This window comes from Notamacropus eugenii, chromosome 4, assembly GCF_028372415.1.
Source record: "Notamacropus eugenii isolate mMacEug1 chromosome 4, mMacEug1.pri_v2, whole genome shotgun sequence".
Classification (NCBI taxonomy): domain Eukaryota; kingdom Metazoa; phylum Chordata; class Mammalia; order Diprotodontia; family Macropodidae; genus Notamacropus; species Notamacropus eugenii.
The window spans coordinates 57,785,542-57,800,437 of NC_092875.1; positions in this window are offsets into that span (position 1 = coordinate 57,785,542).

Genomic DNA, 14,896 nt, shown 5'->3' on the forward strand with positions numbered 1-14,896 from the left:
CCTCACTGCCTTCTAAAGTCAGAGAGAAGGCTCTACTGTTCTTATATCCCTACCCAGACTCCACCTTCACAGGAAAGAGACCAAGGGAAGGGCCACAGGGAAGGAGCAGTACCTGGGTGGAGGCTGGCAGAGGAGAGGGAGGTGGCTGGATGCAAGGGTCAAAAAAGATCAAGTCTATTTGATGAGACCAAGAGTTGAGCATCATTAGGTGAAAGGGTGAGAGAGAAAGGAGCCCAGGTTTCTAAATTAATTTCCTCCACTAACTTCCAGGCCTCCCTCCCAGCTCTTCTTCTCTTCTCTCCCTCTCAGTCTTGTGCCAGCTGAATGGGTGAAGAGGAAAGCCCTCCAGGCACTGTCCCCTAACTTATTTGTCTCAGTCTCAGCCTTCTTCCTATCTACTCTGCTGTCTCCCACCACTCACCAGGGCCTGTTTTTTTCAGCTCTCCACTAAGCATTGCTCTCCCACGCTCCCTGTTGTTTATTGACCCTGGCAATGGCCTAATACCTAGTAACCACTCACATAAGGAGGATTGTGTTTCCAGATCTTGTATTTACCTCCACTATGCACAGGGAGGGGTGTTTCTTCTGTGAAGCAGAAGCTACAATCCTTTCTGTCTGCTCTTCAGCCTTTTCTTAAGACCGTTTTTGGAACCTGAAACTGAAGCAAATAAAGGGAGCAGAACCAGGAGAACATTATACCCAGTAACAGCAATACTGCAGGATGATCAACTGTGAATGACTTAGCTATTCTCAGTAATGCAATGATTCAAGACAATCCCATAGACTTTATGATGAAAAATGCTATGTGTCTCCAGAGATAGAATTGATCTGAATATGGACTGTAGAATACTCTTTTCCACTTTTTTCTTTCTTTTCTTTTTTCTTTTTGTAGAATATTCTTGCACAAAATGACTAATAAGGAAATATTTTTCATGATTACATATGTATAACCTATATCAGATTTCTTACTGTCACAGGGAGAGTGGTGAGGAGGGAGGAGGAGATAGAATTTGAAAATCAAAACTTAAAGAAAAACAACTCATTTTATTTATTTATTTTTTAAAATTTTAATTTTTTTGTTTTCAACATTCACTTTCATAAGATTTGGAGTTCTAAATTTTCTCCCACTACTTCCCTTCCCCATTCCCCAAGATGGTGTGCCATCTGATATAGGCTCTACTTATACATTCATATTAAACATATTTTCACATTAATCATGTTGTAAAGAAGAATTAGAAGCAATGAGAAGAACCAAGAGAAAGAAGAAACAAACAGAAGAGAACAAATAGCATGGTTTCATCTGTATTCAAATTACATAATTCTTTCTATGGATGTGGATAGCAATTTCTGTAATGAGTCTTTTGGTGTTATCTTAGATCCTTGCATTGCTGAGAAGACCTATATCTATCAAAGTCAATCATCACACAATGTAGTTATCACTGTATACAGTGTTCTTCTAATTCTGTTCACTTCATTCAGCATCAGTTCGTGTAAGTCTTTCCAGGTTTTACTGAAGTCTACCTGCTCATCATTTCTAATAGAACAATAGTATTATAATGTAATGTAATATAATATAATATGATATAACATAACATAACATAATATAATATAATTGCATTCATATACCACAACTTGTTCAGCCATTCCCCAGTTGATGGGAATCCTTCAATTTCCAACTCTTGGCCAACACAAAAAGAGATGCCATAAATATTTTTGCATATCTGGGTCCTTTTCCCATTTTTATGATCTCTTTGGGATACAGGCATACAAGTGGTATTGCTAGGTCAAAAGGTATGCACAGTTTGATATCCCTTCTGGCATAATTCCAAATTGTCTTTCAGAACACTTGGATCAGTTGACAACTCCACCAACAATGCAATAGTGTTCCAATTTTCCAACATTTCCAACATATATCATTTTTCTGAAGAACAATGGATATTAAAAATTGTTTTCATGTGCAGTTGGGGAAAAATAATATATTATTAAAAAAATCTTCTTTGGTGCCTCACTTTGGGTGAATGAATGAAGAAACATTTATTATGTGCTTACTATATGTCAGACAAAATTCTGGAGATAAAAATATAAAAAGTCAGAGTACTTTCTCCCCCAGAACTTATATTTTAATAAAGGAATACAACACAGTGGTGACCAAAGGTCAGGATAGTGAGAATTGATCCATTGGGCAGCCAAATGAGGCTCTCTTTCTGGGAGAAATGACAGTGTTGGTTTGATCCTCAGAGTAATAGCAGAAAAGTAAGGTGAAAGGAAAGAGCATGCGGAATGGTGACAGAGCAGAAGACAAGATGGTCAAGTAGACAGTGGGATGGCTGGATGGTTTATAAAGCATGGCCTAGGAGTCAGTTAAAGAGAATGGACTAAGCTCATCTGGTCATCAAACAAGACTGCTCAGCCCCAAATTGCCAATTCCAAAGTTGAATGGATTAATGTCCCCGGTAATGGTCCATGCATTCTAGTAGAGGGTGCTGGACAAGGTGAGAAGAAGTGGGGTACCAGTAGTAGAACATATGATTATCTTCAGAACTTTATAGCATTTAATTCTCCATATGAGTTCAAATCTAGCCTCAGACATTATGTGACCCTGGGAAAGTCATTTAACCTTTTTGCTTCAATTACCTTAACTGTAAAATAGGGAAAATAATAGCATCTATCTTGCAGTGTTGTTGTGAGGATCAAATGAGACAATATTTGTAAGGTGCTCAGCACATAGTAGATATTTAATAAAATTCTTGTTTTCTTCCCTCCATCCCACAAATTTACTAAAGGTGTGATAACTTATCAGATTCTTTCCTGTAAGGAAAGCAGAACTTATCCTCAAATTCTCATTGTCAGTTAGGAGGTATGAAGTTCTCTTTTGTCAGGATATAAAACAGGGAGTACAAAGGCCTAGGCTGAAGTAATCTCTCCTTTGAATTCTTCTTAGAGACTATGTTAACTGATTCTTGTCCTTTATCATGTGCTAAACTTTGAACTTTGTTTCTGAACTTTCCTGTCTTCTCTTCTGGGAGTCTCTCAGTTCAACTCTTACCTATTACTGATATTTTTAGGGATTAAAAAGCCATCAAGTAGAAGGGGAACTAAACCTTCTTTTTCCTGTTATTATAGAGTGGAATTAGGACCACTTATGGAAGTAATAAGAACATAGATTTCATATACATATTTATGTGACCAGGAAGTAATGTTATATATTTAATTTATATATATTACACATAATATTTATTTATTTTACATATAAGTCATTATGTATATGTATATATATATACGTGCATATATATAATAACTTCCTAGTCACATGACCAATAAAATAGAGACATTTTCTTTGTTCTTTACAAATGCTCAGACCTTTCCAAAAGAGAAGTGGTGTGCTAGAGATAAAACAATTTCTATTGTTCTTATTGTGTAGGATGATCATCAAAGATGGCTAAAAAGTCTGTGAACTAGTGCTATTCTCAGACTCAGTCCACACCCCTTTCCATATTGCCCATCACCTTCTGCAGGGGCAGCTAGGTGGTGCAGTGGAAAGAACACCAGTGCACGAGTCAGGAGGACCTGATTTCAAATCTCACCTCAGACACTTGACACTCACTAACTGTGTGACCTTGGGCAAGTCTCTTAACCCCAATTGCCTCATCCTGAGTCATCTCCAGTCATCTTGATGAACATCTGGTCACTGGATTCAGATGGCTCTGGAGGAGAAGTGAGGCTGGTGACCTGCACAGCCCTCCCTCACTCAAAACAAAGTCAAGAGCAAGTCATGTCATCATTTCTCTGATGGCATGGTCTTCTTTGGCAACAAAGGACGAACACATATCAGCTTCTGCAGAGAGGCTGCACTAGCTGATCTTATATGTGGGATTGCAAAAAAACAACATCACACCCTAACCCCTTCTCTCTTCTAGTGTCCTGGAGATCCAAACTCGAAATTGCAGAAAATTTGCTGAGGTCTTCATAGAAAGTGCCTTGGAAACATTTTGTGTTGCAACAGAGCCTTGCATGAGAGGGGAGAGACAGATAGGGACTTGTAATAGAATTTAACCCTAAATTTTCACTCAATCCTTTCCCCAGTGGTTTGGAAGTCCAAGATCCACATGGCAGAAATTTGCCCAGGTTGCCACAGCAACATCATGACAGTGCTTTATATTAGTGAGTCAGAGACCTGGAACAGGGTAGGGTACTATGTGTGTGGAGGTGAATGTGCGGCACTCCATTATATGCTTGAAGAAAAGATACACCTTTCAGTTGTGACTAGTTCTCTTCCTCCAAAAGTCATTTATTTGTGAAAGAGAACTAAATTAGTGAACTATGAATTGCTCAGCATGGGAGGAAGTTAGGAGTTTTGAGATCTAGTCCCGGGACACCATCAGAAGGAAAGGAGTCAGAAAATGAGCAATAGAGGTAAATAAAGAAACAAAAGAGTGGAATTACCTAAGGCCTCAGGAGGAAGAAAAATCAAAGAACTTAAACATGCACTAATATACCATTAGGGAAGATGTTAACAGCAGAGGGAAACATGGCCTCCAGAGCTAAGAAGTGATTTCAGACATCTGTAAATAAATATTTCAGAACAAAGGAAAGTGATTGAATACCTGATGCTGCAGATTTTGGGGAAAGCTTGGGCTGTGGGGGAAGAGCTAGAATATGTGCATCTTTGTACTCTTCCATCTTGGCTCCTTGGGGAAAGCTTGGAATTGCAACATGTGGTTCTTGAGTATTTTAAAAGAGAAATGAGAATTGTGGGAGCAGAGTTTATAGCCTGTCCAGTAGAAATAATGTACAGAATAGAAAAACCTGAATCCATAGCACAGCCACCAAAGAAACAAAAAAGGAGACAACTGATTGGTAATATGAATACACAGAAGTAAAAGACAATATTGAAGAAGAAAAGTAGAAAAGAAAAACCAAGAACATTAACAGAAAGCATGTTCTCCATATAAGCAAAATATATTAATTCTTGAAGACAGCACATATAGCAACCACTTAAGGATTATAGCTCACCCAGAAAAACAAGAAGAGTTAAAAAAAAAGCTAAGTATCTGTAAAATGTGAGCATAGTATAAAAAATAATACAAGGAAACTGCCCAGAACTTCTGAATACAAAAAGCAAAATACCAATAAAAAGAATCTGTACACTGCTTCCAGAAAAAAACACAAACAAATCAAAGACTGTAAACTTCAAGTGGTTAAATTGAACAATTTCCTTTAGAAACAGCAAATTATGCAAATGACCAGGAAGAAAACTTTCAAATAAAAAGGAAAAGAAATTTGATTAGCAAGATTATTCTGTCCTCACTAGAAAAAGTAGCAGGGAATGAAATAATGTGTTCAAAGAGTAATGGAGCTCAAGAGGTAGCCTATGGTTACTTCCCCTGAAAACCTAAGCTTATCCATAAATACAAAAATAGGGACAATCAATAATAAAGGGGATTTGGAACATTCTTAGAAAAAAAACCAGACCTGAAGGCATTATTTACTTATTAAACACTCCAGATAACAGAAATGCAAGAAAAGCAAATGAATGAAGTAGGAAAGGATAGCAATAGCAACAGTGACAGTAAAGAGATTATTAAGAGACTTCATTCCTTTTTTTATCATTAAAATGTAAGGATTTGCTTTTCTTTTTGTTTTGGTGGTATTGTCTATTACATCATAGCTAGACACTGTTTCATTAATTGTGTTGTTTAATGGTAATTAGTAAAGACAAAGGAAACACAGTAACGTTAGAACATATGGAACTTTGCAGCATTTTCTTGTTGTGGTAGTGGCAGCACTAATAGTGTTTGGGCTACAGATAAGCTAGCTAGGAACAGAACCATCTGATCAGACTTCATTCTTTTTTTTTCCTTTCCTTTTTTTTTTTTTTCAATTTATGTATTTAACTTTTAACATTCATTTTCACAAAATTTTGGGTTCCAAATTCTCTTCCCATTTGTCCCCTCCCCCCACCCCAAAACACAGAACATTGTAATTGCCCCTATCACCAATCTGCCCTCTCTTCTGTCATCCCTCCCTTCCCTTGTCCCCATCTTCTCTTTTGTCCTGTAGGGCCAGATAACTTTTTATACCCCATTACCTGTATTCCTTATTTCCTAGTAGCAAGAACAGTACCCCACAGTTATTCCTATAACTTTGATTTCCAACTTCTCTTCATCCCTCCCGCCCCACCCATTCCCTTTGGGAAGGTAAGCAATTCAATATAGGCCATATCTGTGTAGTTTTGCAAATGACTTCCATAATAGTTGTGTTGTGTAAGACTAACTATATTTCCCTCCATCTTATTCTGCCCCCATTGCTTCTATTCTCTCTTTTGATCCTGTCCCTCCCCAAGAGTGTTGCCTTCAGATTTCTCCCTCCTCCCCATGCCCTCCCTTCCATCATCCCCCCCACCCTGCTTATCCCCTTATCCCCCACTTTCCTGTATTGTAAGATAGGTTTTCATACCAAAATGAGTGTGTATTTTGTTCCTTTCTTGAGTCAAGTGTGATGAGAGTAAACTTCATGTTTTTCTCTCACCTCCCCTCTTTTTCCCTCCACTGAAAAGTCTTTTGCCTGCCTCTTTTATGAGAGATAATTTGCCCCATTCCATTTCTCCCTTTCTCCTCCCAATATATTTCTCTCTCACCACTTAATTTCATTTTTTAAAGATATGATCCCATCCTATCCAATTCACCCTGTGCTCTGTGTGCATGTGTGTGTGTAATCCCACCCACTACCCAGATACTGAAAAGTTTCAAGACTTACAAATATTTTCTTTCCATGTAGGAATGTAAACAGTTCAACTTTAGTAAGTCCTTTATGACTTCTCTTTGCTGTTTACCTTTTCATGCTTCTCTTCATTCTTGTGTTTGAAAGTCAAATTTTCTTTTCAGCTCTGGTCTTTTCATCAAGAATACTTGAAAGTCCCCAATTTCATTGAAAGATGATTTTTTTCCCCTGAAGTATTATACTTAGTTTTTCTGGGTAGGTGATTCTTGGTTTGAGTGCTAGTTCCTTTGACTTCTGGAATATCATATTCCATGCCTTTAGATCCCTTAATGCAGAAGCTGCTAGATCTTGTGTTATCCTGATTGTATTTCCACAATACTTGAATTGTTTCTTTCTAGTTGCTTGCAGTATTTTCTCCTTGACCTGGGAACTCTGGAATTTGGCCACAATGTTCCTAGGAGTTTCTCTTTTTGGATCACTTTCAGGCGGTGATCTGTGGATTCCTTGAATACTTATTTTGCCTTCTGGTTCTAGAATCTCAGGGCAGTTTTCCTTGATCATTTCATGAAAGATGATGTCTACGCTCTTTTTTTGATCATGGTTTTTAGGTAGTCCCACAATTTTTAAATTGTCTCTCCTGGATCTATTTTCCAGGTCAGTTGTTTTTCCAGGGAGATATTTCACATTATCTTCCATTTTTTCATTCTTTTGGTTTTGTTTTGTGATTTCTTGGTTTCTCATAAAGTCATTAGCCTCCATCTGTTCCATTCTAATTTTGAAAGAACAATTTTCTTCAGTGAGCTTTTGAACCTCCTTTTCCATTTGGCTAATTCTGGTTTTTAAAGCATTCTTCTCCTCATTGGCATTTTGAACCTCTTTTGCTAATTGAGTTAGCCTATTTTTCAAGGTGTTATTTTCTTCAGCATTTTTTTGGGTCTCCTTTAGCAAGGTGTTGACCTGCTTTTTATGCTTTTCTTGCATCTCTCTCATTTCTCTTCCCAGTTTTTCCTCCACCTCTCTAACTTGATTTTCAAAATCCTTTTCGAGCTCTTCCATGACCTGAGTCCATGGAATATTTATTTTGGATGTTTGGGATACAGAAGCCTTGACTTCTGTGTCTTTCCCTGATGGTAAGCTTTGTTCTTCCTCATTAGTAAGGAAGGGAGGAGATACCTGTTCACCAAGAAAGTAACCTTCTATGGTCTTATTTTTTGCCCCTTTTCTGGGTATTTTCCCAGCCAGTGACTTGACTTCTGAGCTTCCTCTTCACACCCACTTGGCCTCCAGATCCGCCCAGCCAGCTCTTGGGGTCTGAGATTCAAATGCTGCTTCCCAGCGTCAAGGCTTTGGGTGGGGGCAGGGTCTGCTATTCAGTGTGAGGTTAAGTTCAGGTGCTCAGGTGGGGGCAGGGCCACCTCACAGGGCTTAGTTTCCTCAGGGGGTTTATGCAGAGACCTTCAACAATGGATCCAAGCTCCTGCCTGCTTTGGGAGGCCTTGTCCACTGCCGCCTCTGCTGCTGCCTCCCGAGGGGGCCTGAGTTATGGGGATACCCCATTCCCCTCTCGACCAGCCAAAGAGACCCTCTCACTAACCCTTGTCACCTGTGGGTGGAGGGACCTGTGGGGCCACTGGAGATTCTGTCCCTGAAGCCTGCTGGGATCTGCTCCTCTCGGTGCCACGTGGCCAAGGCAGGGCTGGGCTCTGCTCTGGGTCTGGTGTGTGACAGACGTTTCGTGTCAGGTTTTCAGGTCTCTCTGGAACAGAAATCTTGTCTGCTCTGTTGTTCTGTGGCTTCTACTGCTCCCGAATTTGTTGGGAGTTCTTCTTTACAGGTCTTTTATGGGCTGTGGGTTTTGGAGCTAGCATATGTGTGTCTTTCTACTCCGCCATCTTGGCTCCTCCCCAGACTTCATTCTAATATGCACTAGGAGGGAGGAAAGAAGTCAGATATCAGATGAAGATGATGGTGTAGAGTTGGGTCTGGGGCATTATCGACTAAGTTTTTTGCCTCCCATATGAGGGCTGCTGGGTAGAACAGTGGAGTATACTGAGTCTGAGGTCATGAAGACTTGTCTTCATGAGTTCAAATCTGTCCTCAGATGCTTATAAATTGGGTAACCCTGGGAGTCATTTCATCCTGTTTGCCTCAGTTTTCTCATATGTAAAATGATCTCGAGAAGGAAATGGCAAATCACTTCAATATCTCTGTCAAAAAAACTCCAAATAGGATCACAAAGAGTCAGACACAACTGAATAAAAAAATCTGAGGTAGATCAATTTGTGTGTGTGTGTATGTGTGTGACTAAGTTATAAAATGAAAGAATGCATGAAAAGGGGGACAGAAAGTGGACAGAGAGAGTATGTAATGTGCCTTGCTCAAGTTGTAGGCTAGCAATGGGAAGAAGATGACTGCTGTAGTCTCTTGTGAAAAGGAGAGTCTGTAGGGAAGTGGGTGAAAAGGTAGGGAGAGAAATTAAAAGGGGAGAAAAGTAAGAGTTCCCATTTTGATGGTAGGATGTGATGCCACTGATGAATGCTCTCATGAGTGAAGAGAGATGTTCTGTGAAGGAAAATGGGGATCTTGCACTGGATTTTATCTGTAGGGATTTGTTCCTTAGAGACACCACTCATCCTGACTCAGGAGAGGGTGTGTCAGAACTTCTAGGAGCAACTAGTGCCTGGAGGAGTAAGAGATATGGACCAGGGAGGAGACAAATGGTGAGGAAGGAGAGGTCATAAGTCAGTGATGGACTATATTACTGGGGAGGAGGGAGGGTCTTGCCATGGGTTTTTATCTTCTATTCAGTGCTTCTTAAACTGTGGTTCTTGATCTCAAACCAAATGCGGAGGTTGCCAAAAATTTGGCAGTGGTAGGAGGCTTCTGAAGGCACAATGACCAAAATATCAGTATTAAATATTGAATATTCTACCAATCTTTAATTCTTTGTGTAATATTAAACAAGCACATCCATATCATTAGTATGTAAATTTTCTTTCATCTTTAAAAATGGTAAAAATTATGTGTATACCAAAGGACTGTTTTAAAATAAATTTCTTTATGATTTACTATCAGGAAATGTTTGATTTGTATACCTATTTTATGTGCCATATTCTTGGGGTCGAGTAAAAATTTCTTGAATGTAAAAAGGTCACAAATGGAAAAAGTTTAAGAAGTCCTATTCTGTATCACCTACAAGAATTGGCATTTTTCTGGGACAAGAGGCAATGGAAAAGAGGGTTGAGGGGAAACTGCATTGCAGTGGCAAAAACTATTTGGAGGGGAGAGCCCAAATTGGGTGCCATGAAAGTTTTGATTCCATAAGGAATGTAGAGAGCAGAGAGGGACTAGCTAAATACAAGGGTTATGAACCAGAGAATAGTATTTAGAGGAGAAATGAGGAGAGGAAGGATAGTGAAGAGAATGAAGAAAAAAATCCTCTCTAGAAAGAGATGCAGAAAATGAAATAAAAAAAACCCAATGAATAGAACAAGGTGAAGAGGAGGAGAAGAAGGAGGACTCCACTTATCTAACTGAAAATAAAAAAAAGAGAGGAAGAATTAAAGAACTAGCATGAAAGAAAAAGTAACTATTAAGCAAAACTCCAAAAGGAAAAGTATAAGAAACAGGAGGGTGATCAAGAGCAAGGAGAAAAGAAACAGTGGACATGGTTCACCTCAATAAAGATGAAGCTTATCTTAGTGCCTGGCACATAATAAGTGCTTACTGCTTTTAAAAAATTGATTGATAACTGAAGAGATATCTCTCAGGGTTTTGTGAACCTAAATGGTGTGTACTATGGTGAAGTAATTAACCTAGATTATTTCCCCCTGGGGTATAGGTTAAATCATTACAGTGGGCTATCAATAAGTAGATGACCTTTGAATCTGATGATCTCTGGCAAATGCTTTTTTCTGCAGCATGTATCAGCCATGTCTCCAGGGAATAGAGAGATTCCTTTCCTTTCCATGTAATATCATCTTGTTTGTCACCAATGAACTGGGTCAGAGCTCAGTTGTTGTCAGTGTTCACAATCACTGTCTCAATTAGCTCAGAGTGAGTAAGCATATCTTCTGAGGGTAACTTGTTATCAGAGCAAGACAACCTTTCCCCAGAGGACCTGGAGTTTCTTAATTACTGAATGAAAGTCAATGTACACCAACAGAATCACTGTAGGTACTCTTTATTGAGTTATGTTGCTGGAAATTCTGTGAAGATGGATATGTGGCATGTACCTTGTACCTGTATACCTGTTTTTGCCATTTGTATTCTTGGAGACACACATGGTTTTAGACTCTTTTTGGGGAGAGACCATGGAGAGACAGAAAAGACTTTGGGAAACAGCAGACATATAGAGGGATCAGTGCTTCAACAAGACCCTGATTTCCAACTTGCCTCCTGAGAGACTTCAAAGAATCTCCCCCTGGGTAAGAGTGAGAGCTTTCTCTTGGTTGAATCAATTCTTATCTTATTCTTATCTAAAGAGCTCATTCCAGGTGTGGAGCCAAGATGGTGGAGTAGAAAGACACAAAAATGCAGGCTCTCCCCACACAGCCCATAAAATACCTGTAGAGAGGGACTCTCAACAAATTTTGGTGCAGCAGAAGTGGAGAACAACAGAGAGATTTCCAGCCCAGGGTGACCTGAAAGGCCCATGGGAAAAGTGTTGCACTGGATGAGGAGCGGAGCCCAGCCTAGCGTTGGCCGTGTGGTTCACGTCTTGAGAACAGCCCTCGTGGGCAGAATCCTCAGTCCTGGAATCCCCAGTCCCAGCAGCAGCAGGTTCGAAGATCCCTCAACCCACAGGTGCCAAAGGTCAGTGACAAGGTTTTTTTCAGCTGGCTGGGAAGGGAGAAGGGCCTTCCCATAGCTCTGGCCTCAGGCAGTGGCTGCAGAGGCCACATTGGGTGGGCAGTGGAGGTTCCCACCTCAGCCGCAGCGCACATCCATTGTTGGATCGTAAACACCCTGGGGGAGCTGAGGAGCTAATTATTATCTCAGCCCTGTGTAGAGGCCCTGAGGGAGCTGTTGTTTGTCTCACACTGAATGGCGGCTCTGCCCCCACAGCTTGACTGAATCCCACCCCCAACTGCTGGCTTGGCAGAACTGGAGGCCAGGTGGCTGTGGAGAGGAAACTCTGCTAAGAGTCTGGGCACAAAAATATCTTCCTCCTCCCAGACCAGTGTACATTTTGGATTGTGCCACCTTGGAGGAACTGAGATATTACAGATTCCCAGAGTATACCCTACTCTTGACAAAGGACCCAAAAGTCAAGTAACTGGTTGGGAAAATGCCTAAAAAAGGGAAAAAAAATAAGACCATGGAAGGTTACTTTCTTGGTGAACAGATAGCTCCTACCATCCTTTTGGATGAGGAAAAACCTTAAGTGTGGTCCTTTGAATCCAGACTTCACAAGACAAATAAGACTGTACACACTTGAACCTTTAAAGAATCATTTTGAAAATGCTTCTATGAGGAAGAGAAAGGAGTAATTCTTGGTTTCTTTCTTTTCATTGGTGAGGAAGAGCTCTCCAAGCTAGTTCCTAGTGCTACAAAGGAATTTGCAATAACAGTTAAAAATAACAGGTAACATTTATATACCACTTACTAAAGACCAGTACACACTATATACCACTGTGCTAAGTGTGCAAAGAACCCTGGGAGGTAGGTGCTATTTTTATCCCAAATTTACCTATGAAGAAACTGAGTCAAAAAGAGGTTAATCAATTTGCCTGGGTCACAAAGCTATTAAGTGTCTGAAACTGGATTTCAAAGCTGGTCTTCCTTATTCCAGGCCCCAGCTCTATCCACTGTGCCACCTAGCTCTCTCCCTGATACTTCTAGGAGTATCATTGTTCTGGATCAAGAGTATCTTTGGGGTTCTAAAAGTCTCTAAGTATATTTTGTATTTGGTTGTATTTTCATTAAGGAAGTTATTCCTAGGTTCTACATGTTTCTAGGAGTATCCTTATTTACAGTTCTCATGCATAATAATTCCTTTGCTATTTTTCAAAAATTCGCAGCACTTTATGGTAAACAAAGCATGTTCACATAGGACTGTAAGTTTATATGTAGAACTGGAAAGGATTTTAAGCATCTTTTCCAACCCTCTATTTCTGAAGATGAAGAAACTGCTCCCTGAATTGGGTGAGGAATCTGCCCAGAGTCTCCCAAATAATAAAAAAGCAGACCTGCAATCTGAGTTCAGTTCCCCAATGCCAAATCCAGTTCTCTATCATCTTCCAGATAGTTGAGGCATATTTCTGTGGTTGGTTCTACGCTTACATCTTCATCTCCTGACTTTACCTGTATTTTGAAACATTGCTGTGGTGAAATATATCGACAGGCTGTCTAAGATTCTGAATATCTCTGAAAGTAGCTCTGGTTCTGGGCACGTCAGGGCAATCTTGTGCATTCTAACATCTAGGAATGTGTATGTGACTGCTTCAACATTTGTTAGGGGAGTCTCTTAGATCCTAAGTATGTCCAGGAGTATCGATGGGTAGTTCTAGGCATATCAAAGAAGTCTAACTGCTGGGAAAAAAAGAAAGCTTCTGGTTTACATGTATGAGATGCAGTATGGAGAAAGACTATATAGAGCCTGATGAAGCAGTGAAGGTAAGGGAGACTAAGAAGGAGATTCTATAGGAGTTCTTAACCTTTGGGGGTTGCAGGTCATTTTAGTAGTGTGGCAGAACCCATGGAGGCATTGGAAGCAACTAAGTGCCACAGTGGATAGAGTACTGGGTCTGGAGTAAGGAAGTTCTGAGTTCAAATCCAGCCTCAGACAATATCTTACTTAACCTCTCTCAATCATTTAACCTCTATTTGCCTTTATCCACTGGAGAAGGAAATGACAGACCAGTATCTTTGCCAAGAAAATCCCAAGGACAGTACTGGAATGCTATATGGTCTGTGGGGTCCCAAAGAGTCAGAAATGTCTGAACAACCAAAGGCTATGAACCCCTGTTAAGAATAATGTTTCTAAACGCACAAAATAAAATCCATGGGATTACAAACCAATTATATTGAAATACAGTTCAAATTATTTTTCTCAAAACTAATTCACACACCCCAGCTTAAGAATTTTTGCTATAGGAGCATTCCAAGGCTGGGTCTACATCTCTGAAAGTAGGTGAGATTCATGTATTCGGTAAAGCCTCTTTAAAATCCAGGATTTTAGGGTTCTAAGTGCTTCAGGAACTTTCTTGAAGTTTAGTTCTAGGTACACCTGAGTGGTTTCTGAGAGTCTACAAACTTCAGGGCACCTCCAAGCCATAATAACCTCCAAAATTTTTTTACCAGCTACATGAGTCCAGAGGATGGGATGGTGACAAGGTTACAGGGGTCCATTAAATAGGTTCTATCAAAATTAGGTGACTCTAGGTGGACTTGAAATGCCTGAGTGTAAGGAGATACTGTTTGGGTCCCCTGAGCAGAGTTATGCATGGGAAGATGGGAAGCCAGAATATCAGAAACATGGGCCTGTTTCAGAATGAAAATGGGAACTCTCTATCAGATAAGTAAAAATTCTGATACTACTATTACTGCTTCGGACAAGTTGTCTTTCTAGATCTCAGTCTCTTCATCTGTAAAATAAGGATTTCCTAGAAAGTTGTTAAAGTCTGGGCACATTTTCTGTATAGATGATTTTCACTCAGACATGGATAAGCTTTTCTTGTATGGTCCAATAGTCAACAAATATTTAAGTGCCTCCTATGTGACAGGCCTTGCGCTAAGCACTGAGAATACAAATAAGAAAAAGACAGACAATCTCTACCCTCAAGGAGTTGACAATCTAATTGGGGAAGATAATCCACAAAAGGAGGGAGGAGAGGGTCTTCTATGGGATGTTGTTTGCATAGTCAAAAGCAAGCAGAGCAGTGAATGGGAAATGAAGAGTTGGCTGGAAATTCTGAGCAGCCCTCTGCAGAAGGAAGCAATGGGAGAAGCTGGTTGCTCTGCCCTCCAGGGGAGAGGCAACTGAGGGTGGTGAGAATGTGTTGGATATCACAGCTGAAGCCGTCTCCATGATGAAGACATTTCTGTAGATGAGTTTCTTGTTGTTTCTCCTTCTTCCTTCATTCTGGAAGGGAGCCAATGACATCATGAGAGTCTTGTCTCGACTTATCAGTGAACTGGATTTACATGAGACAGAGCTGTGTAAAGTGATCAG